Consider the following 15,495-nt stretch of genomic DNA (forward strand, 5'->3'; position numbering starts at 1 on the left):
AGGCTGCAAATGCTTGGGGATCCATGGTGTATTTCTCAGCAGTTCACGGAAGTTTATGGGCTTAAAGGCTTTCCATATAGATTTAGATGGGGTTTAAAGACACTTTGCAGAGGCTCACAGAGTCAATGGAAAATTTGTATGGTCTTCTAAAAGAAAAACACAGAAAACCACTGCCTGAAAAGTAATTAGGTTTGTGTGTGTCTATGTGTGTGTATTAAAACAACACCTGGCCCACTCCCAAATCTTATTTACAACACAGGCATTGAAATGCTTGTGCTGGTCCAGGAGAGGTAGAAGCTGGGGATACGAAGAATAACTAACCTTGTAGGCAGAAATACACTTTTTAAAGTGTTTGTGAACTGGTTCCTTTGAATGAGCTTCCATGACTCCCTGAAGGAGAGCAAAGCATGGGAGCAAAGGATGTCCCACCTCTAGAGAAAGGCCTGCTTCACCTCCCCCCCTTCCCAGCATAGCTGTATGTTCTGCTCAGGCAGTCACCCTTCTCCACTGCCTCAGGGAACCGGCCCTGCCAAAAATCAACGCAGTAGAACATAAAAATAATTTTCAGAGGTATCAGGTTGTTCAAGGATGTCTGGCACAAGGGAATTGGTAAAATATTGCAACTGAGGTGCCAGGGAAGGCTGGACTGTCCTGTCTTGAAGGAACTGGCATTGTCAACAGTGGGAAGATTGTGTGAGAGCATCAGCAAGACAGCCACTATCTTGGGGTGACTTACTGATTGCATTGGACTACATGGAGAAGAGCACTGGCCTCCCAGCCAGTCTCTTGTTTGCTCTTTTTATATGGAGAGAATTGAGTTACTCAGTATTAGACCATCTAGGCAATCACTTAGTAACTGCTTCCTAGCAGTTCCTTGCCAGCTTCTTCTCCTCTGACACAGGCAGGGGAAGGGATCAAGTGAGCATCCCTGAACCTAATCCATTGCTGATTCACCTCAGTGAGCTCATATCACTGCACTGGCCTGTTCTGTTGTTAGAAGTGGGAAAAATACTGTAATTTTTTTAATGGCTACAGATCCAGACAGAAATTTGTGTAGCACTTTACAGGCCAAAGTCTGTTATTTTGTGTGAAGAAATTTTTGATGATTTCATAAGCACAGCCTATATCAGGTCCCTAAATATGTTTTGAAATGCCTTTCCTTTCTTGGAAAGAGCTGCCACAAAATGGAACAAGCTGAAAAATATTGTTGCATAACTGTTACCTCTTGGGTAATGTCAAAGCTGTGTCACTAAAAGCAATTCCTTGTGTCTGCAAAGTGCCAGACCAGTGCAGGGAAAGGAGAGCTGAGACAATCCCCTGGTACATCCAGTGTGGTCACCAGGCTGCAGGCAAGCAGGCAGGTACAGGTGAGCCTTTGTCCTTGCATTCCAGCAGACACCTTCCCTGGCTGCCCTGGAAGGTCCCAGGGGCTGGGCAAAGCAGGCAGAATGGGAACTTAGCTGTGACTGTGCTGCAGGACAGTGCAGGCACTGCCACCTTACAGAGTTGTGCTGACTCGCCCCAGCCCCAAACCACAGAAAGAAATAGGGGAGGAAAAGGAGCAGAACAGAAAAAATCCCTCTGATTCCAGCCTATCTGTCATAATATGGTCTCCCATGGACTGTATTCAGTCAGACTAGAAGGATGAGAATCAGAATCTTACAGAGCCTAACAGGGCAGTGAATTTCTCAGGAACAGAAAATTTTGGCAGAGCATTCTAAAAGACATGAGTGACAAAATTTCTCTCAGAGAAGGAAAAAAGATGGAGGCAAATTATGTGAAGCATTGTCCTTGCCCACCAAATCTCCGGTGACATCTTTCTTTAGCAAAGACACCAGAAAATACTTAAGTAGTTTTGTAGGAGTGGGACTGCGATGAAGTTCATTTCCCTGTGGAGTCTTGAGATTTAATAAACAAGTCGAGGGCTGCAAGAGAAGATCGTATTTCCAAGCACTGACACTAGATGGAGTAAAACTGAATAAAAGATTTAGAGCAGCGAAGAAAAGATAACAAAGTTCCTGCATTTCCCCAACTCTAACGTGTTACTCATTTGAATTCTCATCTTTGATTATTGCTCTGAAAGTCACAGTTAATAGCTCACTCTCTATACTTTGCAGGTCAAACACGGGATCAAGCCAGAACAGGTATGTTCTGGGGGGAAGGGGTGCTGGTGGCACAGGGAGGTGGAGTGACAGTACGGGGCAGACCCAGCTGTGAAGGCACATGCAACTAGGGAAAGGTCACACAGGAATAAAGGCTGTGGGGTTACCCTGAGCTCCTAGTGACAGCCCAGGTCTCCTGGACACTCTGCATGGGCTCAGGTGGGTAATTTAACTGTGCTGTCCTCCAGCTTCCCAGTGGTTTACCTGGAGCACCCCAACGTAAGGGCCAAGCACACTGCAAGGCTGTCTGCCCTAGGCAGCTGCCCCACAGCAGCAGGCACTCGAAGTAATAAACTCCTGGGAAGATGCAGCCACAGCAGGGATCCAGGGGCTGCTCAGCTGCTCCCCACTCTGGCAAGCCAATACTGGGAAGCACCCCAAATGACAATAGTCCAGTGTCTGCAATACAGGGAGCACTGGGATGCTACCCAAAAATGTATGGCTTGCTGCCAGTGGATTCCTACCTGGCAGTGACAAGGGCATCTGGAACTCACCAAAACAGCCACAATCATGAGTTTGTTCTGTTAATTCCCTTAGGAAAAACAGATGCCTCCAAAGGTACAAAGAAACATCTAGTAAAAAGAAAAGTGAACTGAAAGGAACTTCATGAATGTAACTCCAGCACCTCCATTAATAATTTTCTAGAATTCCTGTTATTTTTATCTGAGTATCTCCCAGCTCAGTTTTTACAATGATGTTTTACCTGGGACAATCCAGGTAAAACCAAAGCCAGAGAATTATTGTTAACCTGTGATTTTTCTTTCCTTTCACAGATGACAGCAATGCAATAAGAAACCAAAGTACAAAAGATCAATAACGCTTTTGCAATCAACAGTTACCTGGTCTGAGGATCAATAGAAGTCTCTTGTGCACAGGCAGGAATCTTACCAATACCAATCCTTTTCTTTGTTCTTTAGTTGAAAGGCTGATTGATTGTTTACTGGAAGAGTTTGTAGTGCAGGCTAACTTCAATCACCTGTACCAAAATGGCTTGCAATCCCCCACAGCATGTATACGAAGCAAATGTATGGGGAAAATAAAATAGATTATCTCTGTTTATTAATAGAGCCTATTTAGTCTGTGATAAGTATATGATTGATTTCTAAAGTCAGTTAAATACCAGGTAATCAGAAAGGTGGCAATATAACTCAGCAGCAGAATTCATGGTCACACCCATATTTCAAGGTAAGTAAATAATGATTTCAGCAACCTGGAAAATCATTCATGTGAGGTTAAAACAAAACAAGGCTTCTCATTTATTTCAGGAAATACATGTTTTGTGTTGTAATCTCTAGATTTATTTTAGCCGGCTGTAGCTTCCTGAGAGCTCAGCAGGGATGCTTGGGGAATGCGATGCTGGTCCCCCTCCCGTAGCCCATTTCAGACAGCCCCATGATCTTGCTGCGGCAGCCGGCAGCGCTACAAGCAGTGATGGCAAAGGAGGCGAGAAGGGTCTCCCACAGGGGTTTGAGAGGACTTCAATCACATCCCCGCTATCCCCAGAGGCAGAGAGACCTCGTGATCTGGGCGCAGGGAGGTTTTGTTAGGGGCTCAGGGGCAGTCCCTGGGCGGGGTTGGGGTACAGGAACCAACAGGGAGAGCCCGAGGGAGTGGCCAGGGCTGGGGGCAGGGGAGGGCAGGAAAGGGAACCTGGTATCACAAAAGCAGTGGGTTAGCAGATCGCCACAGTTTTGTGTTAGTAGGAAAACATTGCATTCATTTAGAGTTTTATCTTTTTTTACATTTAGAACTGATGTCTTTTGTAGGTGGTAGTGATGATTTCAACCATTTAATATTAATTATGGTCATTTAAAATGAAAAAATTCTTTTTGAAATAATGTTTTCCATGTGCTGTTGACACTTCGTGTCAATATTGTACAAACAAGCTGATCTGCTATTTCCAGAATTTCCCTATCCCAATTTTTTTAGTATAAAACAATGCACTAAGTTCAATAAGAAATTGTGAATAATTTCAGTTTCCCAGCACCTTCATTCCAGCCTTTTATGTTCTGGTGGACTTGATTACATCAAAATTGCTTTGCCTGGCTCCAATTACAAGCTTCTTAGAGTGGGAGTGATGAGAAGAAAAATTAGAGCTTTGTTTCAAAACATTTACAGTAGTTTAAATAATTTAAACCCAAGTTACTCTGTAAACACTTTCCAACTTTTACCAAAGTTTTGAGTCTGTGGCTTTGGTCTCAGTTCAGAAAATAATGCTGTAGATTCTATTCTGTTTAAACCTCTTCTTTCAAGAATGCTGTATATAACATATTGTCATCACAAGCTGCAAGAAAAGCAGGAAGATTTTTGTATTTCAAGCCAGGCTTTTCTTTCACCTTGTGAAGACAGGGCAGCAAATGTCAGCTGTGGGAACTTTGGGAGCTCTTGGCCAGCATCCTCTGCTATTCCTTACAGCTTCTTTCGGGAAACCCAGCAGAACTTCAAGGCTTGGGAGCCTCAGGTAGATGGCATGCACAACTTAATTAATATTTTATTTATGTCCCAATATTTTACAGGCAGAGCTTTATGTCACAGCATTACAGGGTGACTCCAAATAGGATGTTACACTATTTTATTGAACTTACAAATAGCCATTATCCAGATCCAAAGACCACAAACTGTAAATAAATAGGATCTTCATAAACTTTTAACTCAAACCAATGTCTATAGACATACAGGTTTTTTAAATCTCTCACCTTACATACATTCTTAAAGTTCACTTTTATACCTGTTTCTGCTCTCAGTGTGGCAGATCATAATAAAGTTCTTTCCAGCTCTCCACTAATACAACAGATTTAATCCAACTTAAAAGCAAACAAACCAACAAACAAACCAACAAACAAACCAACAAAAATAATTGTAAGATTGAAGTCCAACCTAGAAATTCTGAGTGTTATTGAGAAATATCTCTCAGAAAAATAATGGAAACCAAGGCCTCCTATCCAGTAATCAACTTTCAGATCAGGCAGAGCTGGTGTGCTGGGTCAGGGACTTAGAGGAAACATGCTGTTAGACCATAAGAACAGATATATCAGAATTTTGTTTTTATAAAGAAGTACAGTAGCTTTTATAAAGCTACTGTAACTTGTAACTGTAACTAAAGGAATCTCAATATGGGGTTTTTTTGACTTTCACGAAGCAGGTCATTTTTCAAATGTGCAAAGGAAACTGGATAGTAATTTTTCCACACGTTTTGAACAACAAAATGTAAAATTTATTTTGAGAGAAGAATGATATATTGGAATACTTTTCCTGGTTTCCTAGGTGTCTGTTACCCATTTCAGTAGCACTGCAGTTCATTAGCAGCATTTGCTAACAGATAAACTAAAGCAGTAATGTGATACTTGTAAGTAATTGTGTGTACATGTGTAAGTGAATAAAGCATCTTGTAAGGTATCTGTTAATTGATTTGCTTCCTTTAGTATCATTTTAATTAAGACTTGGAACAGAAGAGAGAGCATGTGGTCAGGGAGGGAAGCTATCACCTTCCCTTATTTGTGTGAACAAATGTTTCACTAGACATCATTTCAGTACACTGTGGGAAATAAAGATGAAAATAAACAAGAAATGGCAAGTTACAAGCAGTAGAGGAGAAAGGCCTGGAGAATTAAGGTTGGTAATCTTGATCAGGCAAATGTGCTGAGGTGGTGAATAGATTATGATTTCTCAAAACCTTTTGGTGTGTGCCTTGGCTCCCTGGGTATGGGAGAAGGATGAGCAATACTGAGACAAGACAGCTGGGCACAAGGGACTCTCAGAGCTACTGCTTCTGCTGTCACTGAGAAGTTTGGGCACACTTAGTTGCTGTTGCATGGGGCTGCAGTCTTTTGCCACCTGAGGGAGTTGCTGGTTTTGCCCATTCCTACAACCAGCTTTACCAGCACCACTTGGAGCATCAGCAGCTCCTAAATTTGGGCCAAGCTGCAGAACAGTGCTTGGAAATAACCAGTGAAGGAAAACTAGATGAAAGAGGAGCATTTGGGAGACAAAAGACATTGTTAGCTCCATGAATTTTTGATCAAGGGTGCAGCCCAGGCAGTCCACATCCAGCACAACAGGCATCTGCACTCACCTGTTTGCCTGTCCAGCAGAGGTTATGCCTGTCCATGCTAAGCACCCCCCACGCTCTCCCTGAGCTCGCTGGCATTCCCCTGAATGGATAACAGTGGGAAGCACTCCGGAGTCAGGGTTTGGACACATGCCCAGCGTGTCATTCTGGCCCTCAGTCCCTTCACAGCAGATGCCCAGCAACATAATGATGCTCGTGAATAGAGTTATTCAGAAGAGGAGACAGTTGTGGGCACAAGAAGTGAGCTGAGAGGTGCAGGCACAGCGTGCATTTCTAAAGAGATAACGACACAGCATTGGCTTTAATTACAATGCAAGTGCCACAGCAACAGTGAGATCATTCAAGTCAATTCCTTCTGTCAGCTGCATCAGTCCAAATCAGAACTAACTACAGGAGTCACACAGCTTGATGCAGCCCTTGTTCACATGATAATAAATCAGGCAAAAATCCACTGGACTCAGTACAGCTGCATGGGTAGTAAAATGTGCCTGTGGGAGGAGTCCTGGAAATCAGACTCCACTGATACAAATCCACTCTGGGCAGTATGAGGAAGAGGAGAGTCTGATTCAGCTCCTCCCAAACAGAAAGGATGGCAAATGTCAATAGTCAAAAGACTTGCAACCTGAATTTTTCTTGGCTTCTCTCATGACAGTAAATAAAAACTCAGATCATTTTAGTCAGGAATATTTTTTCTGTTTCTTACAATGGCACTTAATCAAATAAAAAAGACTATTAAAAATGCTTTGATTCACCAAGCAAATATGGGAAAACACAAACAAAGAAAGTACCAAACTAGCGGACCCGATAAAGAAAGGATGTTTATACCATACAAATAGGACCTATAGAAGCTTCAGACTTCAGAAAATTGCTCTCATTACACACAGGGAATATTACAATAGTCAGCCTAGGTCTGACAGAGGTCCACCTTCTCTGGTAGCCTCTTTGCCACAGCAAACATCTACATGAAACCTGAGAGCATTGCAAGCATGTGCCAATGCTCTCCTAGAAGACCCTACTGCCCTACAGCAAACTTCTGCTCTGTGTCACTTAGCCAAAAGTGTTGAATTTACTGTCTTCTGGTGTATTTTTCTTCCATTGTCAGAAGTGGTTGATTCCATACATTCTATATAATTGCACATAAAATATCACAAGGGCCTTTGCCCTCTCTGTCACTATATCAGTGAATTTGTACAAATTTCCATGCTAACACATCGTGGAAGCAATTCACATAGTCTTGAGAAGGCATGTTCACTCTTAACTGAGAGGGGAAATGAGACATGGAGCAGCCTAAGTGCTGCAGCAAAGGCCAATGCAGGATCAGCAGAGCAAAGAATACAGACAAAGTTTTCCAAGCCCCACATGGGTGAGCTACCTAGTAGACCATCATTCTTCTCTACTACTGCCTCCAACAAAAACATTGCTTTTGGAATAGTTAGGTGTTAAGTATTTCACCTCAGTGAATATATATGGTTTGAGTTCTCTTGTTTCTGGCTTTAAGTCCTAGACATACCTTGTGCTTTCCCTCACGGCTGCACCAAATGGGAGCCTCAGCAAAGTCAGAGACATTCCACTGGGTTTGAACACTGTGTGAGCTAATGACAAGCCCAAATGCATCTCAAGCAAAGTGGCACAGTGCACACATTCTGTCTTCTGCATTCAGACAAAAGTATGTCTCGTGTTTCCTGCCCCACGCCCCCTCTCTCCACACCATAATCCACAGGGTGCTTTCAGGATGCAAGTGGGTTCATTTGCACACCTCACACCACTACTGATGGGGATCTGTCCTGATGCAGACAATCCTTAAGGCTTTTCTTTTACAGATCAGATCCTTCCCAGCACTATCAGAAATCTTCCTGAGTCAATGGGCAATTAAAATAATTACCTTTAATCATATTCTTCAATTACTCCACAGTACTGAGGGAAGACGGAGAGCTGGGAGCAGATACAAACATTCTGTTGTGATTAAAACTGACTGAAATGCCCCAATGAATATAAACCACTGACTATTCACCTGTTTTGGGAACAACCCCTGTATGTTTTAAGCTGCTTCATATTTAAACTCATTAGAGTGACACCAGGGAAGCAACAGAGAGCTGTGCTGAGTGCCCAAGGGCACCTGAAGGGACCTCTTCAAAGGAGCTGCTACCTTGAAATGCATGCAAAACACAAAATACCTACTCAGAAGAAAAGTCCACTGTGTGTTTGCAGTGACCAGTTCTAACAACTAGCAAAGCACCTGTGAAGATTGGCCAGGCTGGTAGGTGAACCTGCCACTCTGGTATCTCTGGGACCTTGCTGTTCCAACCCAGGCTCCTCTTTGGGAGGCCACTGACATCTTTTTTGTCCTGAAGGAAGGCTCCTGACGTCATGTTTCAAAGGCTACAGGTACCTGGCTTTTCCCTTTATGCCTCTCCCCACTTGAGGCTTCTGCTCCTACCTGCCAAAGGGATGCGGTGCCCAAAGTAGAGCTGGAATGGCTCTGAGGTACCTTAGGGGGTCCTGGTGTGAGGACATGACTGGATGTGTGTGGTATGGGACTGGGGTAGTGGTAGGTTCACAGGGACTTGGCTGGGGATGCCTGGGAAATTGCTTTTTCTTATAAGCAAACTGACGATATAAAGGAGAACTAAATATAAGACAGAACTAACTGATGTCAGGAAGGGGTAAAAAGTGAATGCAGAGGAAAAGGCAGAATGCGTGAACTTATACTTGCCTCAAATCACTGTTTTAGCAGTCAGGAACAACAGAAAAAAGCAGAGTGGTGCCAACAGTCATTATTTAACATGGGAGTTTTGCACTGTCTGATACTCTACTTGAGACACTAAGTCTTCAAATCATGTGGCTGTGGCAACCCCCACTATAATATTAAATATACCTTGCTTTGAGCACATTAATAAATAATGCAGATCTAATTCATAATATTTTCCAAATAATGTTAATGAGAATATAATTAAAATATAGTTCCTATTACAGCATGATCTACACATAAAAGATGGTGCAAATTTAAAATTATTCTCAAACCCATGTGATGTAACATTAACATAACCAATAAACTTTTGCTTCAGATTCAACACCTGCCAGGCTTTTCACACAAGATGATGAAGCTGTGACTGGACCTTCTGTGTGAGTCATAAATGCCTTCCTACCATGACTAAAGGAAAATAAAAAATTCATCTCATGTCATTGATTATTCCGTAGAAACCATTTGTTGACCTAGAAGCACATGGTTTTTCAGGCATCCTTCTTGGGGAGGTGATGTTATTGATCTGAACTGGGCTGAGGCTTTCAGCGTGTCGGGGAAAGGAGCAAAGGATGGTTGTGACAGCAGCAAGGCTTGTCTCCAGCAGCAGCAGCAAGGAGATCATACAAGGATCAGGGGGAATCCAGAAGTGGTACCTAGCCCCAAACCAAATAAGAGCTGCTAGTTCTCCACTCCCAAGCCGTCCTACTGACTTATCTATTATCTTCTCCTGCATAATTTGTCATAATCTCTGACTCGTCAGGCCAATTAATCATGCTTCAGAAAAAATGAGATTTCTCACAAGGAGATTATCTGTCTCTGACAAACAAGGGATAATTCAATTAGCTTCCTTTTCTAAACATTTAGTAACTGGTTTTGGTAAATTAGTCCTTTTTGTAATTTAGCTATAATTTAGGAAAATTTAATATGTCATTAGGCACACCAAATTCTGTGTTAATATAACATTATGGCTGAGATTTTAATTGCCCCAGAGTCAGGAACTGTATACATAAATGGCTTGATTCCCTCATGGAAGCAGCTGATAGGAAATACACAGAGCTCCACAGAAATTCTCCTTAAAATCTTTCCTTCTTTTAGTTAAGCACATGCTTAAGGACTCTGGAGAATAGGAGGCTTTCCTTGACTTGGGTAAGAACTCCAAAAATTCCGTGTAAAAGATAAATATTTACATATTTATTAGCAGGATTTCTACACACTACAGAAATTTATGAATTTAACTTGGATTTAATCCTCTTCACAGTTCTCAAAGTTCCTGTTTCCCATCCTGCAACTTCCTGGGAAAATCCCAGTATCTAGCAGTAGTACCCGACTGTGGCTTGTCTGATGAGAATTTCTTCTCTGCTTCATTCTGGAAACAGGCCTTTTAGTCCTTTTGGACATTGCCAATTGATACTAATGTAATGGCATTAAAGAAGTCAATGCAACTTCATACTGAGAGTAAAAACCAGCCTCTTTTGTGCTAGGGGAAAATCAAGAGAAAATCAAAGCCATTGAGTTGTATGGATGTTAAAAGGCGTAAGTGCAGAAGCAGATTTTAAAGCACTGTTAATTGCTTTACCATAGCAGGGTCAGGCAGACTTTGCCTGAGCTGAAAGTGAAGAGTCAGTTAAAGCAGACTGATCCCTTCACACTGCTGGCTGCAGCCTGGCCAGACATGGATCCAGAGCTTCCTGACTGGTCAGTGGAACAACTGAACTCAGGGTATTCCCCAGTGTGCTGAGCAGTAACCTGCCCATGGCAGATGCTTTCAGAGCTCATGTTGGACTGTATGGATCCACCAAAAAGTGCTATGATTTGGAGAATCTTTCAGAGAATTTTGGAGCTCAGGCCAAGGCAGTCTCCTCCCACCATTAGGACAGATTTGCCAGTTTACATTCCAGCATGCTTCATGATGGCAAGCAGCTAGAAAAAGAGGACACAAAACCCCATTTCAAGCTTTTTCCCAGACTGGGGCCTTCTCTAGATCTCTCTTTGCAGGTTACCTACTAAGATCCATGGCCTCATTTAGCAAACATCAACCAAGCACATAACCAAATCTGTTGGGAAGGCGACTTCATTAGTTCTGTTTCTCACAAGACAAATCTGTTTACACTGGAAATACACATCTCTCAGCAGAAGTAGTAGGAAAATGGCCACAACTTACACCAAGGCAGTTCAGCCCATCAGACTGGCACATGCCAGCTCTGTGGTAAACCACATTGATGAAAACACTAAGGTGGTTATCACAGACCTTTTTATCACAGCCTTTCTGACTCTCAGCTGGTATGACTGGTGCCCATTTACAGCACTGACCAAGAAAAGCCTCAAAGCAGCACAATCTGATTCTCCACCTGTCTTGAAAACACTCATCACTAGCATGACAAGGCAACTTACATCTCTGTCAAAATGCCAGACGTTGAACCACCCTGCCATCACACCTTCATTTAGAGAAAAATAAGAATTTTCCTCAATTTTATTTTAGGGTTAAGAAACTGTAGGACTCATTGGATGTCATGGTGCTCACTAGTTTAGAGCCCTAAATTCATATTTGAAATAAATAGTGTAAAACTGAAGATTTTTCATGAGATATTTCACATGGTAATAGGAGGCATGATTCTGCACTCAGCTGTACACCAGCAAAGACTGGGAGTAGCTTGATGGAATTACTGCAGGAAAAAGCAGTACAGACAGGAGGAGACTTCAGCCCATGTATTTTTTAATTTAAAATATTCCTATATTTAACTACAGTTCCAAACTCATTGCTTATTACTATTAGGGGACTTATTAGGCAAGGATTGCTCTGGACAAAGCCCAGCTGACCTCAGTGGGAATGTAGCCCAAGTAAACTTCCCACTGGAGTATGCAATACTATTTGTATGTTCACAGTCATGAGCATTAGCAGAGACCAGACCTACATCTGAAAACTGTCATTAGCTCTCAAAGGTGACATTAGCAACAGAGGGGAAGCTTTAAAAACTATTGGGACAGATTCCCTCTGTGTCTTTTTGGCCTGCACAGTGTCCATTAACACTCTGCAAGCAGCTGAGATGAATTCACAGCTCTGGGCTGCAGGGTGCATTAAGCTCTTTTAGTTTTTCTCCTCCACAATGCCGTTGTGGGGCATAAAATTGAGGAGTGGAAAGGTAAATCTCCTGGGGAGAAAGTGTTCACAACATGTGTGCAGCTGTGCCTTTAAAATCTGCTGGTATGAGACATGTAGAAGGAAATGCTCAGTCCGATGGTGTTCCATGCAGAACAATGCTGACACATTCAGATATCACATTTACAGGCTGTCAGGCTCACAGGCTTGGCATTAACTCAGGACAAAGTACAGTATCAGGGAGAATCAAACTATTCTGCAGGAATGAATAATGGAGTGGGTAAATTCCCTGCTAGTGAAAAAAACCTCTCAGAGAAGACCTGCACAGTTTATGCAGCTACAGTGACTGCTATCAGAAGGATACTGGGCAGAAAGTCAATTTATTTCTGATAAAAGTTGGTTCTCAGTTGCTTGAAGTTTTTATTAGTTTTCAATTAAGACAGCCAAGAGGCTCACAATGAAAATGGATTGCAGAGCCTAAAGGAGGACTGCATTCTGTACAAAAATGGAACAATATTGTTTTAGTGCAGGGGGAATGGAAAGTATTAAAGGAGTTTGTAACAGATCTAAGACTTGAAAGATGAACATTTTTTTTTTTTCTGGAGTGGGGAGGAAGTGGGTTGGGGGAGCTTGGTAGTTGACTAACCCTGATAAGAGCAGAGTTCATCATTGGTGTGAAGACACACATGCACAGGGAATCCAAAGAGAGGCTCATGAAAGACCCAGAAATAAACTTTGGCAAAACATCTGGAATCTGACAAGCAAAGGAAGTTACCCAGACTTAACTGAAGCTTACAGAGTGCAGGCTGCTCTGATACCGTGGCCATGATAGCATGCAAAAAACACTGAAAGTAAAGAAATAAAGATAGGACCCGCTCATGGCATTCAGAGTACAAAACAACAGTACGTGACTCGGCACACCAGCCAAAACCATGCCCAGAGCTTAAAACTATGTTAGAGCCATAATTCTTGATGAGATGGCAAGGAAGGCCTGGCAAGTTCAACGATGACAACACCAACACTGCTGCTTCTGGAGATGTCTGGACAGCATGGCTACAAAACATGATTTGGCTGCAGCTGTGGGCTGCTTAATAATATTGTGTCTTCTAAGATTTAGTGAAGAAGGAAAACCTTATAGCTGATCTTAACATTCTAAGTCTGGTCAAGACAGTACACTCATCAGAGAAGGAGTGACCCAAACAACTAAAGAAGGCTTTAGGGACACTTTTGGGAAATTGGGATGCTCTCAAAGAGGGCTGAACAGTGCTGAAAGGACACAATTACTCTAACACGCAGGCTCCCAGGAAAGCTACTCTTGGAAAGAGAGGGAAAGCTTAAACACATTTGTCTGGAAAGGCAGGGAAGAAGTATCAGTCCAGTTGTTGAACATTTGTTCTGGTTGCTGAAAGGGGAAAAACAGACAGTTCATGGAAAGCCAGGATGTCCCTGATGACAAATACTGATATGAGCAAAATCAAAGTACAACTCAGGGTACTATAATTTTTAAATTTAAACTTCAAATCTGCTTTTGCACATCTTATTAATCCAGAGACTGTGCAGCATTTAAAAATGGAAATATCATCGCTAGAAAGAACTACAGATGTTAATAATTAGTGACACATTACTCACATTTCATTGTAAAACAGATGTGTGTATCAATTTAATTATAATGACTAATATAACATAGGCCTTTGGCATATATATAAGCATAACATTTTCTGTGAGTCAGTGCTTTAAATATGGTTTTGATTTTGTTTACTTTCCTAAGTTCAGTGTCAGAGAAGGAAAGTATATTTGTTACAGGCTAGCAGATCAAAAGAAGCAGAGAAAGTCTCTGGGTATTACTGGAAACCCATGTTCTGACAGTAGGCATTTGCAATGGGTGACAGGAATGTTATGATCTCTAGCTTCACTCAAATTGCTCCTTTTTAATGATAATATTTCCTTACCCTGAGGCTATACCACAAACAATTATGGAACATTTTGGAGCCTGCATTGTGTGCTATTACTTTTAAAAGATAGTATCCTGCTTCCTTTTTTTCCCTATAATCTTTTTTTTTTTTCCTCAGAGCAATGTTCAAGTACACTCCTTTTTGGAAAATTACTTGCCTATGCCGTGGCTAATGGTCATTTAGCACTGTGGTCGTTCACTGTATGGCTAGCTTTTCTTTTCAGTCAGATTGTTGACTGCCTTTGCACTGAGGAGTCTGAATAACAAAAATAAATAAATAAAGCAGACTGCAAGAGCAGAATCACCAGCAGACATTTAACAAGATACTACAAGGTACAACATACCTTATGTGCCAGCCAAGCAGAATTTAGATGCTCTCACTCACCCATCTGCTTTAACTTTAGAGGTTTCCTAGATTCAAATACAGACTTCCCTTTAAGATCATCATGATGTCTATTGTGAGTCCCAGAGAAGGAGGTGAGCTCCCCTCCTTCCCATTTGTGTTTCTCTACAGCCACTCAGGCACACACAAACCTTTTAGCCTGGTGAAGTCAGTCTCAGGTGTGGGACACCCTTCAGTAGTAACTCCCCAGCTGGAAGCCTTTGCTCAATGTCTGCTGTGGACCACATACATTTTGATTAAATTGCAGCTCCAAGAAACCGCACTGTTTTTCTAGATATAATCCCACAAACCCAAGATACTCAACTCAGCCACTGCTTTTTGGCACTCCTCATGAACAATCCCCATCAGAAACTTCCACTCCTATTATCAATAACTTTTGACAGACTTTAACCATCAGAATAGAAATAGTCTATGCATAGGCTCTCCACAAAGAGATGTTGGGGTTTTTTTTAACAAATTGTGCAAATATTAGTATTCTCTTTAAAACAAACAAAGAAACCAACCAACCCATGGAGCTTTGCCAATATCAACACAGTACACTTTTAATACCTTCATGGGTGACAAAAATAATTGTTCATGTTTCCAGGGTACAATCCTGAGTTCAAAGCTGCCTATCCCAAGCCATAGAGAATCATTCACACAGGTCTTCTGTCATTTAAAAAGTGCAGAGGAAAAGCCCTCTTAGTGTAGTACAGAGGAATTTGACGGATGCTGACTTGTAATGCTGCCCACGTCCCAGCTGCCCTGCACAGACTATTGTTCCACGTAGCCATGGAGCCAGAAAATCAGACTGGACACAGTCAAAAGGGATCTGGCTGCTACTTCACCACATCAAAATCACCAATTTTTAATGGGTCAGGACCTCTCCTCTTCCATCAAACAATGCAAATAATTTGGCGCCTTTCAAAGGCCCGCTGTTGAAGCAGTTGTCTCCTTCCTGCTTTAGGAGACAAACTTTGTCTATTGCCTTCTCATGTAAGGAGAGGAATGCAGGAAAAATAAAGGATCAGATTCTCTTTTTTAATAGGTAGTGCATATTTGAGAGCTTATCCAAAGCAACTTTTCAGACA

This window comes from Corvus cornix, chromosome 6 (genome assembly GCF_000738735.6).
Source record: "Corvus cornix cornix isolate S_Up_H32 chromosome 6, ASM73873v5, whole genome shotgun sequence".
Lineage (NCBI taxonomy): Eukaryota > Metazoa > Chordata > Aves > Passeriformes > Corvidae > Corvus > Corvus cornix.